Raw genomic sequence first — 26,322 nt, 5'->3', positions numbered from 1 at the left:
AAGATATCTCACTATTTTTGACTTTTCTGAGCCTGTCAAGTCCTTCTTTTGACCCATTTTGCCAAAGTTGCCTAATAATTATGCACACCTGATATAGGGTGTTGATGTCATTAGACCACACCCCTTCTCATTACAGAGATGCACATCACCTAATATGCTTAATTGGTAGTAGGCTTTCGAGCCTATACAGCTTGGAGTAAGACAACATGCATAAAGAGGATGATGTGGTCAAAATACTCATTTGCCTAATAATTCTGCACTCCCTGTATAGTTAATATAGTTATTATATTATATATATATTAAGTATAATAACCCTATCTAACTCTAACACCCCTAACTAAATTCTTATTAAAATAAATCTAATTAATATTATTAATTAAAATATTCCTATTTAAATCTAAATACTTACCTATAAATTAAACCCTAAGATAGCTACAATATAATTAATAATTACATTGTAGCTATTTTAAGGTTTATATTTATTTTACAGGTAACTTGGTAATTATTTTAACTAGGTACAATAGCTATTAAATAGTTAATGACTATTTAATAGATACCTTGTTAAAATAATTACCAATTTACCTGTAAAATAAATCCTAACCTAAGTTACAAATACACCTACACTATCAATAAATTAAATAAACTACAAATATCTAAACTAAAATACAATTAAATACACTAAACTAAATTACAAAAAAAACAAACACTAAATTATAAAAAATAAAAAAGATTAGAAGAATTTTAAGCTAATTACACCTATTCTAAGCCCCCTAATAAAATAATAAAGCCCCCCAAAATAAAAAAATGCCCTACCCTATTCTAAATTAAAAATTAACCAGCTCTTTTACCAGCCCTTAAAAGGGCTTTTTTGCGGGGCATGCCCCAAAGTAATCAGCTCTTTTGCCTGTAAAAAAAAACACAATACCAGCCCCCAACATTAAAACCCACCACCCACATACCCCTACTCTAAACCCACCCAAACCCCCCTTTAAAAAACCTAACACTAAGCCCCAGAAGATCTCCCTACCTTGAGTCGTCTTCACCCAGCCGGGCCGAACTCTTCATCCAATACGGGCAATGTCTTCATCCAATCGGCAAAGAAGAAGTCTTCCATCCGGCGATGTCTTCATCCAAGCGGCAAAGAAGAAGTCTTCCATCCCAGCGATGTCTTCATCCAAGCGGCAAAGAAGAGGTCCTCCATCGGGGCAAAGTTTTCCTCCAAGGGGCATCTTCAATCTCCTTTCTTCGGACCTCCAACGCGGAACATCTAGCTGGCCCGACGACTGAAAGACGAATGAAGTTTCCTTTAAATGACGTCATCCAAGATGGCGTCCCTCGAATTCCGATTGGCTGATAGGATTCTATCAACCAATCGGAATTAAGGTAAGAAAATCTGATTGGCTGATTCAATCAGCCAATCAGATTCAAGTTCAATCCGATTGGCTGATCCAATCAGCCAATCAGATTGAGCTCGCATTCTATTGGCTGATCGGAACAGCCAATAGAATGCAAGCTCAATCTGATTGGCTGATGCAATTAACTGCAATTAATTTTTTCACCCCCTTTGAAAAAGCCGTGTGAACGGCGAAACATGTTAGGGCATTGGTGAGGAGTCAGGGAGCTCCTTTGTATGTTAGGGCTAGCTTAATCTGGGGTGCAACTTATTGTTAATTGCATTACTTGATCTGCCATTATAGCGTTCTCCAACATATGGTTATATACATAGTGATTACTTGACATATAAGTTATCAGAGACTATGTGGGAGACTGCTGTTAGACATGTTTGAGCAGATTACAACCGCACACTTTTGTTAGCATTTTTACCAGCATCTACGCTGAACTATAGCACAGCAAAGCATAATATCATCTAACATTTACTAGCCACAGAAAGCGACCGTGCAAGCTCAACATTAGTAGTATCACTAACTCACATGTGTTACAGAGGCGAGCCGTTCGTAACTCTTGTGGCATTTCATGTTATACTAGTCTACAAATCAATTTAATAACAAGCTTACTTTGGTTAATCTTGGACTGTAGCAAAATAGGTACTAAGATCAGTAAAATACTTGACACTGGGTACTTATAAATAGTTTGTCACACAGCTAACGAATTTTCTTGTCAAAGATTACACTCTACTGTGCAAACACATTTATCCCTGGGATATCACCTATATTGCCAGAAATCAAGTTGGCAAAATAAGTTTATGCTGCCTCAATTTTGTATAAACAACTGCATTGGAATAGATAATAGCAGAGCACTTGCTATTGGCCTATACTTGCTATATGCAAACACAGTAAGGCAATTATTTTTTTATCATTACTGCCAAAATTAATTATCTCCAGATAAACACCTGATATCTGCTGCACAAACGCAGTTATCTATGTGTGAATCCAACCATTGTTAAAACAACTGGCAACTCAATACTTTATTATAATAAACTGACATATGCCAAATGTATCAATATTCTTTATAACTTTGTGCAATTAAATGTATATTAGATCACCTAGCAAAAAGATTTGCTGCAAAGAAATTAATCTCGCTTAAAAAGTTATATTATTACACCGTACCAAATGTCATATGTTTGATTATCTGAACTGAATAAGACATAGTGGTTAACTCTATGTTATCTGGAACTGGCACATATGAATACCCAAGTATGCACCAATCACACTGATCTCTGAGCAAATGATAATTTTGCTCTAGTCATTACCGTGCTAAACCCAATCCAGAGCATTCTGGGCTAATTAAATACACTGGGTAACACCCAGTCAGTACTTACTGAATAAGACTTAATGATTAACCCTGCAATGCCTAGGAATGGTAAACATAGATACCCAAGTATGCACTAATTACATTCACCTCTCAGTTAATTATATTTATGCTTTGTGCACTGCTGTGCTAAACGAAATCAACTATAATTTGTGCTAACAAATCATTTTGGGAAACACTCAGTGAACACTGGACACATGCCCTAGACTCTTAATGAATAAATGTTGAACACAATCTCTGCAAATATTTATGGTATTTATCTATTAAATTAGTAAACCAAGTATTTTGACGTGCAGAGTGGTGCTAGACATTTATAAGTTGTACCTGGAATACCCAAGTATGCATAACAACCTCTAAAACGCTATATATTGGCACCCATCGTGATATAAAAAACTATATTTTATCACGCCCCAGTTAGCTATTGTTTTTAATTGCACATCCCTTAATTTTATCTCCAATTTTTTTGCGTATTTAATAAAAGTTATGTTTTAATAATTCAAGCGAACTCTCTTTACCATTTGGTACTTAATCTTTCTCACAATATATATATACACAATTTGTGTTAACAAGTCTACCAGAGTGCTAATAGTGTATTCGTTAATGGTCATTTCTGCCCATGTTTTTCCTCTGAAATTTTAACAATACACAGCACCTCCTACCCTGAGATTATATGTAATATAACTAGTAATCAATCAAGGGTGTAGTCACAACTGCAGATCAGGCAGTGCCATTGAAACCCCCTTTTTTTGCTTCAATACATTATCATATGTTAATCTAATAAAGCCTGCACAAAATATCATTGGGAGGAAAGGGAGAGGAGAAAAACAGGTCTATTTCACCAACAGCATAGCTATACCCACATCTAAATTTAATTTAGTCTGATTGAATTAAAGATTCCCAGAGAACTACCTCATACCGTGACATAATAGAAAATCACTGGAGATAAACTATATCTTTTTGTGTACAAAGAGGTTAACAAAGTAATAACAAGTAAATATCAGCTCTATTAAAATCAGCAATTCCAGTAGGGGGAAAATTTCACAGTTCAGCAAACTATACGCAAAGTAGAACCCAAAGTCCCCAATAATACTATCTATTTGCTTGAGGGATAGCTCTGCACTTCATAGAAGGAACATGTCATCCAGAAGACCAGCAAAACCTGAAAAAAGTGGGAAAGCAACAACCCAGACATCATCTATGTCTGCCTTCTTCTCTCCATCAGAGCATATTCGAGCAGACACATCCCCATTGATAAAGGATACAACACAACCTGTTTCTCCCCCAGCATCAGAACATACAACTAATTACTCCATCATGCAGCAACAACTTTCAACATTACAAGCCACTATAGATAAATTACCTTCCAAATCTGACATAGCAGATCTTAAATCATTCATACAATCTGAAATAGCTACTGTTAAAAAAGAAATTGGCACTTTAGGATCCAGACTTGATGATTTGGAGGAGAGTCAGGAAGTTATCAATTCCATGCTAAACACTACAGAATCTGGTTTATCGCAACAAGCTACCCTGATCCATACTCTACAAGATAAAGTGGAGGAATTAGAAAATAGGAGTAGGAGAAATAATTTAAGGATTCGCGGAATCCCAGAAGACATATCTACTGAAGAACTACAACCCTACTTAATAAGTCTGTTCAATCATCTCACCAAATCCACCTCCTTTACAGAGTCAGCTATAGAAAGGGCCAATAGAGCTTTAAGACCTCGCCCTAACGCATCTGCCCATCCGAGGGATGTTATTATCAGACTTCTTCATTTTAAAGACAGAGAAACAATCTGGGCAGCAGCCAGGAACACTCATCCCTTGTCATTTCAAAACAAGGATCTGCAAATCTACCAAGACCTGTGCCCATCCACCATTGAAAAAAGGAAACTGTTGAAATTCCTAACTTCAACTCTTCAAGAGCACCGCATAAAGTATAGATGGGGATTCCCTTTCAGCCTACTAATACCACATGCTGGCAAAATGCTAGTGTATAGAGAGTCTTCGGACTTGGACACTCTCTCAAAAGCTTTAGGCATCAATTTTAATGCCCCATCCCCACCCTCGGAAGCAGAAGATACCCCGTCGACCCTTTTCAAGAATAAACCATCTACAGAGTCGCGCTATAACTGGAACACAGTGTCCAAAAAAATCTAAGAAACAGGTTTTACCTACTCACCAAAGCCTTCCTCCATGAAAGCTCACACATACCTTATGTGGAACATCAGCCGATTTACAGATAAGTACTATCTTATATAACTGTTTATACTACCCGCTCTTACAAAAAAGAGAGAGTTACATATGCCCGCTCTTTTGAACCCTCTTTCACAGAAGAAAGACTGATAATATATAATTGTTTTCTAAAAATAAGGTTGTTTTTTTTTGGGGGGGGGGGGTTCTTTCCTTACCCAAGTTATGGGTCTATAGGTTTTACAACTGTAAATTGTATCTCAGTTTACAACAGCAAATACAGAATGTCATCATCTAACTGACCGGGATCGCATAATGTACTATGTCGTTCATGCCTCATCTAGGGGGCTGTAATAGTTGTTTATAGCAATAGATGTAGCGTTGTTAGTATTTCTTACTAGTTGCTTTTTATTTTTAGCCATGTATTGAGTTTACGTCACTACCCATTTAACAAGGGTCAATAGGTATAGATTTTACTTAACCCCGGTTGCTGGGGAGGAGTAGCCATTCCCCACTTTTTTCTTCCCCAAAAAGGAAGACATTATTTTTACTGTTTTATTGTTTTCTTTTTATTATTGTCATTCATCTAGAAATGTACTACAATACTTTATGTTATTATCTGTTTTGTTTCGATTGTTATTTTATGTTATGTTTCAAAATTGTTTTGAACTGGGCAACCTCACGTCACGTCTTTCATAACTGCACTCTATATAAATACCTCTCTATGATTATCAGATTAATAACCATCACAACATCCCAGCCACATCATGACCACACAAATTCCTAGAAAAGATGACGATAGGTTCATCAACTTCATATCTATAAATTCAAAAGGTCTTAATTCCCCCAGGAAAAAGAACAACGGCACTTATTGACTTTAAACGCAAGAAGGGTGACATAATCCTACTTCAAGAAACCCATTTTTTAAAAGGGAGAGAACCCAAAACTTTCAATTTTAAATTTCGTAAAAGCTATTACGCATCACACCCCCAGAAAAAAATCCAAGGGGTGGGCATTTTAATTAAAGCTGGGATACCATTTCATGAGATAGCAGTACACAGGGACAGAGAGGGGAGATATATCCTATTAACAGGGCTACTCTATGGCCTACCTATTACAATAGTCTCCCTTTACGCCCCACACACTAAGCACCACTCTTTTCTTAAAAAGATATCAAATATAATCACAGACTGTCAAAAAGGCATGTTACTAATAGGAGGAGACTTTAATATGACCTTCAACCCACTCATGGATAGCTCCTCAAACACATCATCTAACACTACAGCAAGTATCAAAAAATCAAGCAATATATTAAAACAACTTAATTGTCTAGACGTGTGGAGAACCCTACACCCAACCACTGTAGACTACACGTTTTATTCATTCCCTCATAAAATATATAAGAGAATAGATTATATATTCACTGACATTACCAGTATGAGTTTAGCTAGATCAGCAAATATCTCCCCAATAACATGGTCAGATCATGCGGGAGTGCAATGTGCTTTCAGCTGGCCATCCAAACCTCTGAAACAATAAATTTGGAAATTAGATGATAGCCTAATATCTGATCCCACTATTACCCTAAAACTCCAAACTCGAATAGAGGAATTTTTCTTCCATAATAAACACGCGGACACTTCTCTACAAAACAACTGGGAGGCACACAAATCCACCATAAGAGGCGAGTTGATATCGCACAAAGCTCATATTAATAAACTAAAGAGGGAAGCAACCACTAATCTCATTAAAGAAATATCACAATTAGAAGAGATACATAAAAAAACACAAACGATGACACCACTTTACAAACCTTACAAGCTAAGCGTTTTAGCTTGGCCTCTATCCTCAACAAAGAACAAAGTAGGAGCGCTTTAGTACATAGGCAACACTCATACATGGACTTAAATAAACCAGGACGCTCAATGGCTAGATATATAAAGAAAAAATCCAGGTCCAACTATATTCTTCATATAAGAGATAATAAGCATAAATCACATAAATCGACACAAGCCATAGCCGAAGCGTTTAGAGATTACTACCAAAAATTATATAATCTGCCAAAACCAAACACCGGTCCATCCCCCGACACTGAATCCCACCAAAAAATCCTTTACGGAATACCTCTCTAACCTGCGCCTACCTAAGTTGACTCAATTACAAAAAGAAGCACTAGAGGAACCCTTCTCATTAGAAGAATTGCAGTTAGTGATTAAAAATCTCCCGAACAATAAATCGCCAGGGCCCGATGGGTTCACACATAAATATTACTCAACATTCGCAGAACAATTATCCCTACATCTCCTGCAAAACTTTAACTCAATTGATCTTGCTCACCCCTTCCCAGACTCGGCATTAGAAGCCCATATTACTACACTTTTGAAGCCAAATAAGCCTCCAGAACTAACTACAAGCTATCGCCCAATCTCACTTCTAAATTCAGATACAAAAATGTATTCCAAATTATTAGCAAATAGAATTAATGTTTTACTCCCAGACCTTATTCACCCTGATCAGGTGGGGTTTGTATTAGGTAGAGAAGCAAAAGACAACACGGTCAGGGCCCTGAACACTATTTTCTATGCGCAAAATCAGAAACTCCCATTAATTCTTCTGTCAATAGACGCCGAAAAGGTCTTTGACCGTGTTGCATGGGACTTTCTACAACTAACACTACAGAATTTCGGATTCGGAGAAGGTATAATTCAAAAAAATTTATCCCTATATACTCACCCAAGTGCAAGAATATTAATAAACGGAACTCTGTCTGACCCATTCAAAATATCTAATGGGACGAGACAAGGTTGCCCGCTATCCCCCTTGCTATTCGCCTGTGTAATAGAGACCTTAGCAGTTAAAATTAGATCTCACCCTCAGATAGAAGGGATCACAATAGACAACCAAAATTATGTTATTTCTCTATTCGCGGACGACATCTTATTTACACTAACAAATCCAGAAATCTCATTGCCCATATTAATAAAGGAGTTCGACAATTTTCACTTTCAATCGAACTTTCTGGTCAATGCCCATAAATCAGAGATCCTTAATATCACACTAGACTAGCATAATAAGAAAATAGTGGAGAAACTTACCCCATTTCAATGGAACTCACATTCTCTTAAATATCTAGGAATTTATCTTGCCACATCTATAGAGCAAATACATCAGCTTAATTATGAAAAGATTAAAAAAGAGATTATAAGAGACTTATCGAGCTGGAGATCAAAAAATCTATCTTGGCTAGGCCGTATCAACCTAATAAAGATGAATATATTCCCAAGAATCTTGTATATCCTCCAGACACTACCTATCCCCTTGTCAGAAAAATACCTAAATACACTACAACGAGCATTAAGCGACTTCACATGGCACAAGAAACACCCTAGAATCAATAAACAACTTATGTCTTTACCCAAAACCCAAGGAGGCCTTGGCCTACCTAACCTATTACAGGTACGCAATATTTCTACAAAGAATAGTCGACTGGAATATACATGGTAAACTTAAAAGATGGGTATACATGGAGCAGGGAATTGCTCAAACGCCAAACCTTAGCAGACAATGCTGGTCATTCCCAACACAAAAATTTAAATACTCTATTACTAACCCCATAATATCAGAAACCTACACGATGTGGAATAAAATAATGATACACTTCCCAAACCTTTCTTCAAGACCCTCCCCACTCACGTCCTTGGTAACGAATGGTGATTTTGATTTAGGTACAAGTATAGAGAAACACTGTTTCCCTTCACATATCCACGACTTCCCGATATACTGGCTTATACAGAATGAGCAGATTAAATCACAAGCCAAACTGATACAACAAGGTTTTACCTGCCTCGCTAACTGGTTTACATATAGGCGCATCCACAGCTTCATCACAACTCACAAACAATCTCCAAACATGACTAGACCACTAACTAACTACGAACAGTTATGCATTAGGAACCCCCCAATCCGCCACACACTATCGAGGATATATAAAATACTAATCACTCCATTCCCAGGGCACCCTCTCCCATACCTAGAAAGCTGGGGAAGAGATATAGGAATAATAATTCCACAACACATATGCATGAAAATAGTCCAATGCACGCTAAAAACCTCTATTTCCACAGCTGCTACGGAAATTAATCTAAAGATACTTCATAGATGGTATTACACACCTCAAAAACTCCATTGACTATATCACAGAGTTAGCAATAAGTGCTGGCGCTGTGGCCACGTTAATAGTGGCATGACCCACATGTGGTGGTGGTGCACAGTTATATATAATTTGTGGAAATTGGTTATTACCGAAATAGAGGATATATTAGAACTTCAATTCCCACTATTCTGGCTACTGAATAAACCCCCTAAGATAAAACATAAACCCTCTCTTAAACTATTCTTTATCATGTCTAATAGCATAAAGTTTCTAATAGCTAAAAATTGGAAATCCAAAGACCCACCCACAATTGAAATGTGAATACAGAGGGTATCTGAGTCGATACATCTTGAAGAGCTCTATTATCTGAAAAATAATAGATTAGATATATACTCTGAGATCCTAACAACTTGGGAATCATATATTAAGAACAGATAGTTTCACTTTCAGTTTACAATTTGTAGGATAAGGATTAGCACCAAGAACGCAACATAACCCTGTGGGCCTTTTCGTTGCAGAAGTTATTTTGGCCCTTATAAAACTACATATGGTCATGGAGAGGAGGTCACTTTCACATAGACGTGGGTTGCACTGATTCAAGGTTAAATTGTTTCCTTAAATAAATTAGCTTACAATATCAATGTACAACATCAAACTTTGTATGTAAACAAACTGGAGCTGCGTCTCCATAAGCTGTAATTTTCATTTCATAATTTATATAATAAAGCTAATTATTTGAAAAAAAAATAAAAATAATTTTGTTTATTACTTTATTAAATTATTAATTTTAAATTGATTTATTCAATTAGAATTGTGAAACTTTACTGAAACTTTAAGTATTGTATTGGGTACTTGTAAAGTGCGGTTAATGACCCGTAAGGTTCTCAAGGCGCTGCTCATTTTATCAACCTCGGAAGGACGAAAGGCTGAGTAGACCTCGTTGGGGATCGAACCTGCAACTTGGGTTGCTACAGTGCTCAGCCACAGTGCATTAGCATGCTGAGCTATCTGTCCGACTTTACATTTAATATGTAATCTCCAGCATACACCAAAGTTATTTTAAGACAGTATTGAATATGTTAAAGGCTAAATAAGAAAATGAATTTAGTCCACCTTAAGAGTCGAATATCCAAATACTATTGGCTAGATTACGAGTGGAGCACTAACCGTAGCATGCATGCAATATCTGCTTTTTTTGTTTTTTTGCATGCAACGGAAATAGCGAGTGTATTACGAGTTAAATGTAAACACATTTACTCAAGCGCAATCATAATTTACGCTTGTCGGTTAGGGCAACTTGAGATCTTGCGTAAAGGATAAGGGAAAAAAAAAGTTGCATTAAAACACAACATAAATACATATAAAAGTACAGTTACACTCATATAAACAATATCTGATAAAAATATTTAAAAAAATAATGTAATAAAACTTATAAGGGCTCAAAGATATATGGGTGCATATTTATCAATGTGCGAGCGGACATGATACGAAGTAGCGTATCATGTCCGCTGCACATCGATAAATGCCAACAGCATACGCTGTCATTACACCAGCGGCTGCTAGCAAAGGGTGTCAATCAACCCGATCGTATTCGATCGGGTTAATTTCTGTCTGCCGCCTCATAGCAGGCGGACAGGTTATGGAGCAGCGGTCTTTAGATCGCTGCTTAATAACTACTTGATAACAAGGGGCCTCAAGGCATATACGGAGCTTGATAAATATGCCCCATGGTATAGTGTTTGAGAAAAAAAAAAGGTCTGCAAAGGGCTTTACCATATATATGCATACGCACACGTCTAAATATGTGTATGTATGCATTTATGTATATATGTGTGTACAAATGGATTTATATGTGTATATAGGTATATATATATATACAGTATCTCACAAAGTGAGTACACCCCTCACATTTTTTTAAATATTTTATTATATCTTTTGGCAACAAAAGTGAGTACACCCCAAAGTGGAAATGTCCAAATTGGGCACTGTCTTAACCCTTCTGGGCATAGAGTTCACCAGAGCTTCACAGGTTGCCACTGGAGTCCTCTTACACTTCTCCATGACAACATCACAGAGCTGGTGGATGTTATAGACCTTGTGCTCTCCCACCTTCCGTTTGAGGATGCCCCACAAGATGCTTAATAGGGTTTAGGTGTGGAGACATGCTTGGCCAGTCCATCACCTTTACCTTTAGCTTCTTTAGCAAGGCAGTGGTCATCTTGGAGGTGTGTTTGGGGTTGTTATAATGTTGGAATACTGCCCTGCGGCCCAGTCTCCGAAGTGAGGGGATCATGCTCAGTATGTCACAGTACACGTTGGCATTCATGGTTCCCTCAATGAACTGTAGCTCCCCAGTGCTGGCAGCACTCATGCAGGCCCAGACCATGACATTCCCCACCATGCTTGACTGTAGGCAAAACACACTTGTCTTTGTACTCCTCACCTAGTTGCCACCACACACGCTTGACACCATCTGAACCAAATAAGTTTATCTTGGTCTCATCGGACCACAGGACATAGTTCCAGTAATCCATGTCCTTAGTCTGCTTGTCTTCAGCAAACTGTTTGCGGGCTTTCTTGTGCATCATCTTTAGAAGAGGCTTCCTTCTGGGACCAATTTGATGCAGTGTGCGGCGTATGGTCTGAACACTGACAGGCTGACCACCCGCCCCTTCAAACTCTTCAGCAATGCTGGCAGCACTCATACGTATATTTCCCAAAGACAACCTCTGGGTATGACGCTGAGCATGTGCACTCAACCTCTTTGGTCAACCATGGCGAGGCCTGTTCTGAGTGGAGCCTGTTCTGTAACCCACTGTATGGTCTTGCCCATCGTGCTGCAGCTCAGTTTCAGAGTCTTGGCTATCTTCTTATAGCCTAGGCCATCTTTATGTAGAGCAACAATTCTTTTTTCAGATCCTCAGAGAGTTCTTTGCCATGAGGTGCCATGTTGAACTTCTAGTGACCAGTATGAGAGAGTGTGAGAGTGGTAACACCAAATTTAACACACCTGCTACCCATTCACACCTGAGACATTGTAACAGTAACAAGTCAAATGACACCGGGGAGGGAAAATTGCTAATTGGGCCCAATTTGGACATTTCCACTTAGGGGTGTACTCACTTTTGTTGCTAACGGTTTAGACATTAATGGCTGTGTGTTGAGTTTTGTGTTTGAGGGGACAGCAAATTCACACTGTTATACAGGCTGTACACTCACTACTTTACATTGTAGCAAAGTGTCATTTCTTCAGTGTTGTCACATGAAAAAGATAGAATAAAATATTTTCAAAAATGTGAGGGGTGTACTCACTTTTGTGAGATACTGTATATAGGTATAGATAAATATTTTACCAAACAAATCATCATATATATATATATATATATATATATATATATATATATATATATTTATATATAAATATTTATTTAAGAATAAATATAACATATTCTTCTATGTGAAGACACTGAAGTCTATAAGAGAATACACTAATGAGGTTGCGATATCCAAAGTCCAACCACTTGCATGAATTGGATTCTCACTCACAGGCAAACTTTTTACTTTCCGTTTGTAATACGAGAACAAATCGACCTGCGCAAAAAGATTACCTTTAGAAAAGGGTCCACTCATAATGTAGCCCTATATAGCATAAAGTTAAAACAATTTCTGGAACAAAAAGAACAATTTGTTCCAGAAATTGTTTTAACTTTATGCTCTTGATAAAGGCTTCTTTTAGCCGAAGCGCATTGAGCTGTATTTTAAATAAAACCTAAAGCTGCACCTGAAGACACCTTAGTGATGATTTTAATAAAAGGCTTATTTTAACTGCAATCTCAAGAGTATAACCAGTTTGTGCGCCTACCACATTGTCTGAAATCTGCTACACTATTGTGAGCTCTTTTATTGTGGAGGTAAAAGCAACAAGGTTGACTAAGAGGACGTGGGCAGCTTGGTTCCCCGCAGGTGACACCGCACTGCCACTTTTAACACTTTATATTTCTAAATCCAAACCTTTTCCAGTCCCAAGCGTTTTGGATAAAGGGTTTTCTACCTGTATATATATTATGGTTCAAAATAATTTAGAATAAGATCAAAACAATAAAATAATGCCATATTACAACACAAAGTAAAACAGAGCAATTAAATGCCATAACAGTTACAAGGGGGGCAACTAACTGTGACCTATCCACATGTTATGAATAGAAGCAAGACATAACTTTATACTAGTAGGAAGTGTGTTGTAAAAGTCAATAAAAATAGCATTGTAAAACTTATGGTTGATTTCTCCTTAAAGGGATACTGAACCCAATTTTTTTCTTTTGTGATTCAGAAAGAGCATGCAATTTTAAGCAACTTTCTAATTTACTCCTGTTATCATTTTTTCTTTATTCTCTTGGAATCTTTATTTGAAAAAGCAGGAATGTAAGCTTACGAGCAAGCCCATTGTTGGTTCAGCACCCTGGATAGCTCTTGCTGATTGGTAGGTACATTTAGACACCAATCAGCAAGCTGTACCCAGGTGCTGAACCAAAGATGGGCCGGTTTGTAAGCTTACATTCCTGCTTTTTCAAATAAAGATACCAAGAGAATAAAGAAAATTTGATAACAGGAGTAAATGAGAAAGTTGCTTAAAATTGCATGCTCTATCTAATTCATGAAAGAAAAAACATTTGGTTTAGTATCCCTTTAATTTATAAAACTGAGAACATCACTCTGTAGGATTTACATTACACAGAGGCTATCAAAAATATCTGAAATGCTATACATGAACAGACTAACAAACCTCAGTTTTCTATACCAGTGAGACCTCTTGTGTATCTCAAAATATATAGAGTATGCTGAATTAATCACATCAGAAGGCCCCTCTTAGAGCTTTAATTAAGAATAGAGCACAAATAACAGACCTATTAGTTTAAACCGATGACACATTATTTGATAGTAATAAACAGAATAGATCTAATATGCACACTAATAGAAGGAGAAATTATAGAAATGTGGGCCAGTCAAGAAAGTCACTTTCTCTTGGAAAACACTGATGAGGAGAAGTTTGCCTCCAGCAATAAGAGAACCTCAGCTGATGACTTGTCAGGATCTGAGGTGGAAGACCTCTTGACTTACTCTGTACCCATTGTGGATGTTGCTTCATCATGGACCTAAAACACAGAGTATTAGTTAATTGGGTTCCAGTGACACTCATTATTGTAATAGATGTCATCTAAGAAGCAGGATTTTCAGTGGGCCCAGAAACAACCCAGAGGGGGAGAGCAACTGATAAGAGAGGTGGGTGCCCAATGTATCCTCTAAGGGGCAACAAGAACAAAACAATACCAAATATCAATAAATATAGTTATTAATCTCTCTTCTTACTCTCTTGCATAGGTTGAATATAGGGAGCTTGTTTATGGATTGAGCTTTGTACCTTCACAAAAGTTTGACCTATTTTAGGCTATTTTAGATATAAACAAACTCATTAAAGACTTAACCTTAAGAAAATATTTTGATTAAAGTGATACTCACAGTTCAGCTGGAAGCATGGTGCCAGCTAATGTTGTAGAAGTGTGACAATTTTTGACCAACTATCTTTTACTGACATTTGTACCTTTACTTCACTACATGAGTTAAAAAGATCTAATGTACATTCTAGTGGTGATTTAAACACAAGTATTTACGTAAAATTGAAACCTAAGCCTACCTTGTATTCATTGCAAAATAGTCCATGGAATTATTCCATAAAAGGGTTGTGGATGATCTCACTGAACTCACCAGGTCCAGCGCCAGTCACAGACCCAACTTATCCAGGGAGGAGAGAGAGGCGGTTGTAAAATTACAACAAAACCCACCCAAATTGTCATCAGACAAGAGGGGTAATGTGGTTGTTTTGGACAGAGAGACCTATAAAAATAAAGCCTTAAGACAGCTTAAGGAGGCTGACACTTATCTCCGTCTAGATAGAGATCCCGAGGTTAAATTTTGTAGGGATCTGAAAAGCCTTTTGGACGATGGTGTAGAAATGGGGTTCATTGATGGTATTACATTTAATTATCTTCTTGTGTATTATCCGATTATGTCCTTTTTCACCACCTTCTAAAGGTACACAAAAGTTTAGATAATGTCAAGGGGAGACCAATTGTTGCTAAAATATTTAAGCCTCTCTCAGAATAGGGTGCCCATTATTTACAGCCATTAATTGTGTGGTTGCCCTGTTATGTCAGGGATACTACTAAAGTAATTTAAAAAATAGATCAATTTGTGTGGAATAAACAGTATAGTTGGTTAACTATTGATGTTGTTTCCGTTTACTCATCTATTCCACATGAGTATGTCCTGGTGACTGTTAGGTACTTTCTGGATTTTAACAGATTTGTCTAATGAGTTTAAGGAGTTTGTGATTAGAGCCATCAGATTTGTCAATGAGTCAGTGCTATCTCCAGAGACAGACTGCTAAGGGGGCATGTTTTGCCCCCTCTTATGCCAACCTCTTTATGGGGTGGTGGGAGCTTTCCCACATCTATGGAGATAGTAACTGTTTTGCTACTTTCATACATAAGTATGTACATTACATAGATTATCTTTTGATTATCTGGAATTCAGATTTGGAGACAGTCAATACATTTGTTCAGCATCTTAATACCAACATTGTGAGCCTTCAGTTTACTTCTGAGTGGTATTGGGCTTCTATCCATTTCCTGGATATCACATTATCGGCCAATCAAAGTAAAAACCGCAGGTTTCCTTATTGTACAGAAAACATATTTCTGGGCATTCACTTCTCATGCCAAAAGCAGCCACCCCAAACATGTTTTTAAGGATATTGCCAAGGGACAATTTACTTGTTTAAAGTGCAATTGCACTTTTGACAGTGAGTTTTTGCAGAAAAGTAAGGATTTGAAATCTACCTATCTTATTAGGAGATTAACAATTAAAACAAGCAGTAGCAAAAGGTTGCAAATGTGTATACAAGAAAAATCTTACTTTGGGCAATCTTTTGTCCCCAAGTTATTTAAAATCTCATTGATATGAGAGTTCTTTGCTCAATGTTAAAGGCACATTCAGGTGTGGGAGGAAAAAGTGCAAGTCTTGTGACTATATATGTATGACAAAAATTTCAGGTCAGTTGTTACTACAGACACATTTGAAACCAGGGGTTGTATAAATTGTACAAGAACCTATGTAATCTATGTTATTGAATGCACACTTTTCTCTCACCAATATGTTGGCAGAATGACAAGAGATGTTGTCACCCGTATTAGGGAACATTTGTCATCTCGAGCGACAGCACCTGCTCAGCTTTATCAAGACATTTTATTGAAATCCGGTATAATTAAGATCTAGGGAGCGCCTCACAGTGAGCAGGGATATATAAAATGATACTATACTAATTGAGGTGATAATATACAAATTTAATATAACAGATACAATAGAAAATATATAAAATTACACTGTGTTAGAATTACTCAACACAATGATACATCTAGATGCATAAATTTATATAAATAAAAACACAAAAACATTCATGGATCCATGAGTACAGTAAAAAATTAAAATAAAAACATATGACCGTTATGACAAAAAAATACAATCCTATATGGTAAAAGAGTCTCAATGGTGAGAGAATACTAGATAAAATGCTCCAAATAAACTATTTAGGGTGGCAGTCCAAAATAGTAGTTTAAAATGTCAGTCTGACAGTATTGATGAAAAATTGGCTAATTAAGCTGTTAAAGAATGTATATGTAAAACAGTTTGTTGTGTCTCCAGGTGTGGTGGAAAAAATTAAATTCAGGATGTGAGATAACGTTCCAAGTCCCTTATGGGTGATCCAGCCTTTAGTGGGTTTATCCTATAGGTAGTAAATGTGAAGGTGTCCAAGAAGGTGATGAAATGAATGTGCCTTTAAAAATGTAAAAAATACAACAAAAATTGGTGTCCTAAAAGTGTAACAAAATTAAAAATGTGATAAAAAATGCAAAATATAAAAAGTAAAAAGTAAGTGATAAAAAAATGTTTAAAAAGTAGTTCAAATAAAGTCAATCCTAAATCACAAAAAAGGAAAAAATGCAGATAATAATGAAGTGTTTGTTCAGATATCCTAAATCCAAAATGATAACACAAAGGGTTCCCAGTTTACCTGTGGAATACAAAAAACAAATAGTGCAATAACGCTAAAAAATTCCTATGCTAAATGAAATGAGGCTTACCATCAATAGCCAACGCGTTTCGGCCCTTCCTTGGGCCTTTCTCAAGACTGTATTGTGGTAAGCACTGTTAAGCCTCCTTTTATGTTATGATGTACCAATCAAAATGCGCCATTTTCGCGCCAAAATGATGTACCTTTGAACCAGAAGTGTTAGTTTCCCATTCAAATTCCTATGTCAAAGTTATATTTATTCCTAGTTGTGTTTATCTATATGGAAATGTAAAATAACTTATTGCTTACTATGTCCTTATTCTCCTTGTGTATTATTTTAATGGCCTCAAGTTAATGGGATTTTAATAGGCAGAATCGCCGAAACCGCGATATAATGCCGATGCGATTACAATTTGATTAAGTGTTTGTATTGTTAGCAACTTATCAACAAGCCCTTACAATTTAAGATATATTCTCAAGAATATTTTATCTCTTGTGATCTCAAGTCAATAGGGTTTAATGGGCAAAATCGCCGAAACCGGAAGTGTACATTATAGTTAGTATCACTTCTGGTTCGCGATGTAGAGCCGATGTTTTTCCACTTTGAGTAACTGTTTTCATTATGAGCAACTGTTAGACAAGCCCTTACGATTTGGGATATACTTTATACTCTCAAAAGTATGGTGTCTATTTTAGTTTCAATAGATTGGCGCTGATACATGGGACCGGAAGTGACATCACTTCCGGAAATGGTATTCTGCGATAAATCATAAATGTTAATCACCGAATGAAAAGTGTTGGGAATTAAAACACATACAAAGAACTGTAACTAAAGTATAGGAAATAAAATCTACATACTACCACTAATACTGAGATACATAATATGTATAAAAATATGTGTAAAAAGTGACAGTTGATCCAACTTCTAAAAAACAGACAATAAATACAGCTTCTAAAAGACAATTTGTTAAAAAGCCATGACTTAAAAAATACATATTGACAAGGGACTAAAAATTAAAAATTCTAATGTACTTGTAATATTGCTAATATTATTTCTTGGCCGGGATTCATATAAGACTGCATGTGTGATGTATAACCTATATGTATACAAATTAGTAGTCCATGTATTTCACTTGGATTGTCCTTAATAGATTAAATCGGGCATTATGGGGGTAGGATAATGTTCCAGTCAAAAATAGACTAAAGAGGTATCAGATGTCACAGAAATCACTGTTCTAGTTCGGTGCCTTATTTTATCAATATGGATTGGATTAAAATGAATCATAAAATGAGGGTTCCCCCAGATTTTGTTCTATGATAGTGTAGGAATGAGTGGTATAGGTGGTGACTAAGATAGTACTACCATGATCTATTACTTCACTTCATGAGATAATCTGAGCATTATGGAGCTATCTATCAGTATTCAAAACTTGGGGCTGTTAAAAAATTATAAATATAAAGATACTAGAATATTATAATATATAAATACAAAAAATACTTATAAGGAGATGATCTTACAGGGGGTACGGGATCTAAGTGGTTCTTGCTTAAGAGAGGGGAGTCAGAAATTGGAGATTGTGCTCTTGTTTGGGAAACACTTGTCTATTATGCTAGTATGAAGATACATGCTAATAATCGATCTCTGTGTCCTATTGTACGTTTCTGAGCAAATTTACTTTAAGTTAAATAAATGTGACAGATCTTCCTTATTGTTTAGACCCCTAGGATAAAGGCAGTCTAAATTAAAGATCCATCTGGATTCTTCTATGTGAAGCTTTTTCTCCTGATCGCCCCCTCTCCAACTTGGGTTTACCAGTTGGATACCACAGTATCTAAAGTCTTTCTTGTTACCAGAATGCTGTTTGGTAAAATGTTTATACAGTGGAGTCTCCGTACTCTTGTGCTTAATCTGTAACAGATGTTCCCTGATTCGATCCTTTAGGGGTCTTGAGGTCTGACCAATGTATTGGAGACCGCAACTACATTCGATAAGATATATGACCCCCTTACTACTACATCTTATATGGTCTCTTATGGGATAATCCATTTTGGTGTTGTGTGCAGTGAATTTTTTAGTTTTTACACCACTTTCACAAGCCTTACAGCTTGGGCATGGGTAAAAGCCCTTAATGTCTCTACCTTGTATGTCTCTTGTTTTCATCTTGGGAGTTCTTGGTATGCTGGGTGAAAGTATGCTCTTTAGGTTATCCAGTTTTCGATAAACGAATTTAGGTGTTGCCAGGAGCCTCTCACCAAGTATATCGTCATCTTTCAAAATCGACCAATGTTTCTTTATGATCTTTTCTATAATGTATCTATTTGAACTATACTTCGTTATAAAAGGAATGTCTAATATTTCGTCATCCCACCCCAATTTGTTTTCTTTTCTTTTATATTGTAAAAGATCTTTTCTGTCTTTAGTCCTGACCTCTGATATATTTTTCTCCAGGCTTTCATTGTCATATCCTCTTTCAAGGAACCTCTCTTTGATCATTCTGACTTGCTGTTCCCATTTCTCCGGATTGGAGCAATTCTTCTTTAGTCTAAGCATTTGGCCCTTCGGTATGTTGGATTTCCAATTGGAGTGATGGCAGCTGTCTTGATGGATATAATTGTTGCAGTCTACCTGCTTGAAGTGAGTTGATGTCTCAAGTTTACCATCAATTACTTCAATTTTCAAGTCCAAGAATGTAATTTCTTTCATACTCAATTCGTATGTAAACTTAAGGTTATGTTTGTTGTCATTCATGATCTTAATTGTATATAGGAGGTCTTCCATAGAGCCTTTCCAAATTAGCAAGATATCATCTATGTACCTTTGGTATAGGACCAGGTCCGCGCTAGCTGGGCACGATTCCCAAAAAATTTGTTCCCATCGTCCCATATACAAATTCGCATAGCTAGGCGCGAACCTGGTCCCCATTGCTGTTCCGCATATTTGGTTGTAATAAATCCCTTGATTGAAAAAATAATTGTGGGTCAATATGTAGTTAATGCCATCTAAGATGAAATTCTTATGTATTGATGGCATGTCCGGGTCCCTTGTCAGAAAAAAATCTATGGCTTCTAAGCCTCCCTTATGTGGGATGCTCGTATAAAGTGATGTCACATCGCAGATAGCTAAGATGTAGTTGCTTTTCCATTCTATATTCTCGAGTATATTCAGAATTTGAGTTGAGTCCCTCAGGTACGAGGGAAGTTTCATCACATGTTGTTGAAGTTGCTTATCTACATATTCTGATAGGTTGCTCGTTAGGGATCCTATCCCTGATATGATTGGTCTTCCTGGCGGTTTTTCAGTGGACTTGTGTATCTTGGGGAGGTAATAGAAAACGGGAGTAATTGGGTGTTTAATACTCAGGTATTGATATTCCTTTTCATTCAATATTCCGTTTTTCCTTGCCTCCGCCAAAATTCTATCTAGTTCCTTCTTGTAGCCTTCAACTGGATTGTTCCTGAGTTTTTCATAGGTTTTTCTGTCTTGTAGGATCCTATCACATTCCTGATTATAGTCCGTCTTGTCTAAGATTACCAAACCTCCTCCTTTGTCCGCTGGTTTGATAACCAGATCGTGATTTTTCTCGAGGGACTTTATGGTTGACAGTTGATCTTTGGTGAGGTTGTGTTTAATCGTCTTGAGTTTATTCTGGCTGATGTTTCTAATGTCATTACAAACCATGGTATCAAAGGTTTCTATTGCATTTCCTTTACTCATCACTGGGTAGAATGATGATTTCGGTCTCAAATCAGTATGTTTATATACGCTACTGGTCGTGCTGGAGTTTTCTAGATTGGAAGTGTCTGTTCTTGTGGACTGGTGTTCTAATGGAGATTTGATGAAATGTCTCTTCAGCGTTAGTTTTCTTATATATTCTTTAGCGTTCACAAAGGTTTCAAACTTGTTTAAACCTTTAGCTGGGGCAAATGAAAGCCCATAGTTGAGGACAGAAGATTCCTTATCTGTGAGTGTTACTGAACTTAAATTGTAGATACCTTTCGGTATACTGTTTTGTTTTGGGGAGTTCGTTGGATATTTGCCTGATATATCTCTCTTTGTATTCATTTTCCTCCCACCTCTCTTGCCTCTGTGGGTTTTCTTTTTTCTGTTGGCGTCATGAGATCTTCTGGACAGGAGTTCTTTCTTTTTGAGGATGCCCTCTCCAGTTCTTTTGTTGATGTCTGATGTAATCCTAAAAAAGAGTGTCCTGATGTGGAAGCTGTATTCTGTTCGTTGGGGCGTAGGCTCGATGCCTCATTGCTCCTTTCATTTTATCTCTGTTTATAGCTTTCATTAGTCATTTGTTTCGGGGTTTCTTGAATTCCCCTATTTTCTGTGTAAGTGGTGTATGTTGTTCTATTATAATTTGTGTTATTATTTTCTCGCCAGCTTCCCCTTCTATTTTGGTAATGACCCTGGCCTCTTGGTCTTCCATAGTCCCAGGTGTTATCAGCATCTTCCCTTTGGAACCTGTTATTCCAGCGGTTGTCTTCATATGGTGGTATCCCATATCTTCTCATCGGGAAGTGATGTATGGGGGAATGGGGTTCCCTGTAGGAGTAGTTGGGAATAAACTCTTGATTGAATCTCTCAAAATCGCCCCTTCTGTTGTATCAGGGTCCATAGTGGGTTGTTCTATTATTGGGAGTCCTGAATCCCTGATAACCATCATCGAACCTCCTTTGTCTATGCTGATAGTACATGTTTCTTGGTGTTCTGTTGTACTCCTGTCTGTAGGCAACTCTATTGCCTCTCGGTCATTGATCTCTCTCGTTCCTGTTTGCATGATCCAATTGTTGCCCCCTCTCTCGTGATTCTTGGTAGTCTCTCTGATTGGGGTTCATTGGTGGCCTGTAGGATTGTTTCCTTCCTCTGTTGTGTACTTCTATCCACTCGTTGGCTTCACTTTGTTGTCCATTCTCGTCTCCATCATTGCGTCTAGTATCAATGTTCGTCATGGGTTGATGTATGGCATTACTCTCTTCTACCTCTCTGATGGATTCCCGTTCTTTGTTTAATTTCTTTGATTTCTTATTCGTGATATCCTCCATCATTTTGGTTACCCTTCTGGTGAGGTTTTCCTTCCTTTCTAGGAAATCTTTGGTTTCTACTATTGATCCATCTGAACTAATTAGGTCATCTTCGTTCTTGTTGATCTCTACGTCCACTTTAGCTAAAATAGATTCCCTATACTCAATGATTGCCTCCATTAACTTTCTAGAGGTTTCTATCAGTATGTTAGACCATTTTTCTATAAATTCAGGGTCTTCTAGTTGGAATGCACAATCTTTCTTGATTAGCAGTCCTTTTGGGATGATGTTATATTTTAGGCACTTCCTAAGAAAAGTGATTTCTGCTTTATATTTTACCTCTTGTATTAGTAGTTTCTCCAAGTTTCTAAATATGGAGCCATAATCTATTGATCCCGTGTCTCTATTATCTTTGTCTGTAATAGAGTAGTTAATTTCCAATGTTATATCCTGTCTCATGGACTTCGTAATGTCCATAGTTAGTTGACCTCTTGTTGGAGCTTAAGTTTTATAATACTCCAATTGGGTAAACAGATCTATGTCTCTATACAAAATTTAGAGGGCTGCTAGTGAGATTACTAGGTAATAAGAACTGGAATACGTTGGGTTTCTCACAGCGCCTCCTCTATATCCTACAAGCTCCCCAGAAAGAGCAAGACACCTAGTTTGTCTTCAGATTCTAAAAACTGTATAATTAAGATCTAGGGAGCGCCTCACAGTGGGCAGGGATATATAAAATGATACTATACTAATTGAGGTGATAATATACAAATTTAATATAACAGATACAATAGAAAATATATAAAATTACACTGTGTTAGAATTACTCAACACAATGATACATCTAGATGCATAAATTTATATAAATAAAAACACAAAAACATTCATGGATCCATGAGTACAGTAAAAAATTAAAATAAAAACATATGACCGTTATGACAAAAAAATACAATCCTATATGGTAAAAGAGTCTCAGTGGTGAGAGAATAATAGATAAAATGCTCCAAATAAACTATTTAGGGTGGCAGTCCAAAATAGTAGTTTAAAATGTCAGTCTGACAGTATTGATGAAAAATTGGCTAATTAAGCTGTTAACGAATGTATATGTAAAACAGTTTGTTGTGTCTCCAGGTGTGGTGGAAAAAATTAAATTCAGGATGTGAGATAACGTTCCAAGTCCCTTATGGGTGATCCAGCCTTTAGTGGGTTTATCCTATAAATAGTATATAGTAAAACATCAGCCAGAATAAACTCAAGACGATTAAACACAACCTCACCAAAGATCAACTGTCAACCATAAAGTCCCTCGAGAAAAATCACGATCTGGTTATCAAACCAGCGGACAAAGGAGGAGGTTTGGTAATCTTAGACAAGACGGACTATAATCATGAATGTGATAGGATTCTACAAGACAGAAAAACCTATGAAAAACTCAGGAACAATCCAGTTGAAGGCTACAAGAAGGAGCTAGATAGAATTTTGGGGGAGGCAAGGAAAAACGGAATATTGAATGAAAAGGAATATCAATACCTGAGTATTAAACACCCAATTACTCCCGTTTTCTATTACCTCCCCAAGATACACAAGTCCACTGAAAAACCGCCAGGAAGACCAATCATATCAGGGATAGGATCCCTAACGAGCAACCTCTCAGAATATGTAGATAAGCAACTTCAACAACATGTGATGAAACTTCCCTCGTACCTGAGGGACTCAACTCAAATTCTGAATATACTCGAGAATATAGAATGGAAAAGCAACTACATCTTAGCTACCTGCGATGTGACATCACTTTATACGAGCATCCCACATAAGGGAGGCTTAGAAGCCATAGATTTTTTTCTGACAAGGGACCCGGACATGCCATCAATACATAAGAATTTCATCTTAGATGGCATTAACTACATATTGACCCACAATTATTTTTTCAATCAAGGGATTTATTACAACCAAATATGTGGGACAGCAATGGGGACCAGGTTGTGATATCCCTTTAAGACTTTCTGACTATCAGCACTTCCTCCTATTTAAGGAAGTGCTTTTCCATTACTCAGTGCCTGAAAATTTAAGTGGATTCTCTCATCCTGTGTTTCTGCTTGTTCCAAGCAGTGTATTTTCCCTTTCAGGTCTTATCTGTTATATTTTTGGAGGCTGTTTGTGTCTCATATTTGCTGCACTTCTTTCCTGATTCTTTTGGACTGATACTCCTAATCATATCCCTACGCTACCGGAATCCACTCGCGGCTGAAGCCGCATTCACACAAGCTGCTACCAGAACGTCGCTCTCTACTAATCTCCGGTTTAGCACTTACTCTGCTGTTAATACCGCTCTCCACACTACACCATCGCTTCAGGGGAAATCTGGATTTGTCACCACGCTGGTTTGGGTATCGTATTGCATACAAATCATAAGGTTTCCTAATATAACGCTAAGTGTCATTACTTACCTGAGGTGTATTACACTGAATTAACCTCCTCCTTGCTGGTCAATATTGCGTGTGTGTTGGAACATTGTATATAAATTTTAGAGTGTTTGTGTGAGTGCGTGAAGCTTAAGGAAAGCTACTTGAACATTACTTTATCTGGAGTTAAACTCTTTCTCCTTATTTCTTATCCTGAATATAAAGGATTTTTTCTCATTTTTTCTTTATCGATAATATTAAGGAATTATTGCTTATATTATAGAGGCTAAACAAGTTTCTCTCATAACATTTTTTATTATCCTACATTGTGGGTTATACCATACTTTTCACTTCAATTACTAAAAGTAAATGCTCACCTTGTACATGCTAGTAGAATAAGTTATATTTACTTGCTGTTTACAAGAATAGAGCTACATTACATTTATTTTATTTTTTATTATTATACTCTGAAGTTTGGTGAGACAAAATTATCACACAGGTTCGCGCCTAGCTATGAGAATTCGTATATGGGACGATGGGAACGAATTTTTTGGGAATCGTGCCCAGCTAGCGCGGACCTGGTCCTATACCAAAGGTACATAGATGATATCTTACTAATTTGGAAAGGCTCTATGGAAGACCTCCTATATACAATTAAGATCATGAATGACAACAAACATAACCTTAAGTTTACATACGAATTGAGTATGAAAGAAATCACATTCTTGGACTTGAAAATTGAAGTAATTGATGGTAAACTTGAGACATCAACTCACTTCAAGCAGGTAGACTGCAACAATTATATCCATCAAGACAGCTGCCATCACTCCAATTGGAAATCCAACATACCGAAGGGCCAAATGCTTAGACTAAAGAAGAATTGCTCCAATCCGGAGAAATGGGAACAGCAAGTCAGAATGATCAAAGAGAGGTTCCTTGAAAGAGGATATGACAATGAAAGCCTGGAGAAAAATATATCAGAGGTCAGGACTAAAGACAGAAAAGATCTTTTACAATATAAAAGAAAAGAAAACAAATTGGGGTGGGATGACGAAATATTAGACATTCCTTTTATAACGAAGTATAGTTCAAATAGATACATTATAGAAAAGATCATAAAAAAACATTGGTCGATTTTGAAAGATGACGATATACTTGGTGAGAGGCTCCCGGCAACACCTAAATTCGTTTATCGAAAACTGGATAACCTAAAGAGCATACTTTCACCCAGCATACCAAGAACTCCCAAGATGAAAACAAGAGACATACAAGGTAGAGACATTAAGGGCTTTTACCCATGCCCAAGCTGTAAGGCTTGTGAAAGTGGTGTAAAAACTAAAAAATTCACTGCACACAACACCAAAATGGATTATCCCATAAGAGACCATATAAGATGTAGTAGTAAGGGGGTCATATATCTTATCGAATGTAGTTGCGGTCTCCAATACATTGGTCAGACCTCAAGACCCCTAAAGGATCGAATCAGGGAACATCTGTTACAGATTAAGCACAAGAGTACGGAGACTCCACTGTATAAACATTTTACCAAACAGCATTCTGGTAACAAGAAAGACTTTAGATACTGTGGTATCCAACTGGTAAACCCAAGTTGGAGAGGGGGCGATCAGGAGAAAAAGCTTCACATA

The 26,322-nt window shown here is 37.0% G+C and overlaps 1 long non-coding RNA gene across 1 annotated transcript; it reads right to left on the bottom strand.

The window, feature by feature from the left end:
* Window positions 1–13,961: 13,961 nt before the first annotated feature.
* On the bottom strand, window positions 13,962–25,530 carry LOC128640753 (uncharacterized). Its single transcript, XR_008399387.1, has 2 exons — window positions 25,453–25,530; window positions 13,962–14,271 (listed from the first exon to the last, which is right to left on the bottom strand). It is a non-coding gene; the product is annotated as an uncharacterized LOC128640753 (long non-coding RNA).
* Window positions 25,531–26,322: the final 792 nt, after the last annotated feature.

The sequence above is a fragment of the Bombina bombina genome, chromosome 1, assembly GCF_027579735.1.
Source record: "Bombina bombina isolate aBomBom1 chromosome 1, aBomBom1.pri, whole genome shotgun sequence".
In the NCBI taxonomy this organism is placed as follows: Eukaryota; Metazoa; Chordata; class Amphibia; order Anura; family Bombinatoridae; genus Bombina; species Bombina bombina.
The sequence above is the reverse complement of the archived record's forward strand: the minus strand, read 5'-3'. Positions and strand labels throughout refer to the sequence as shown.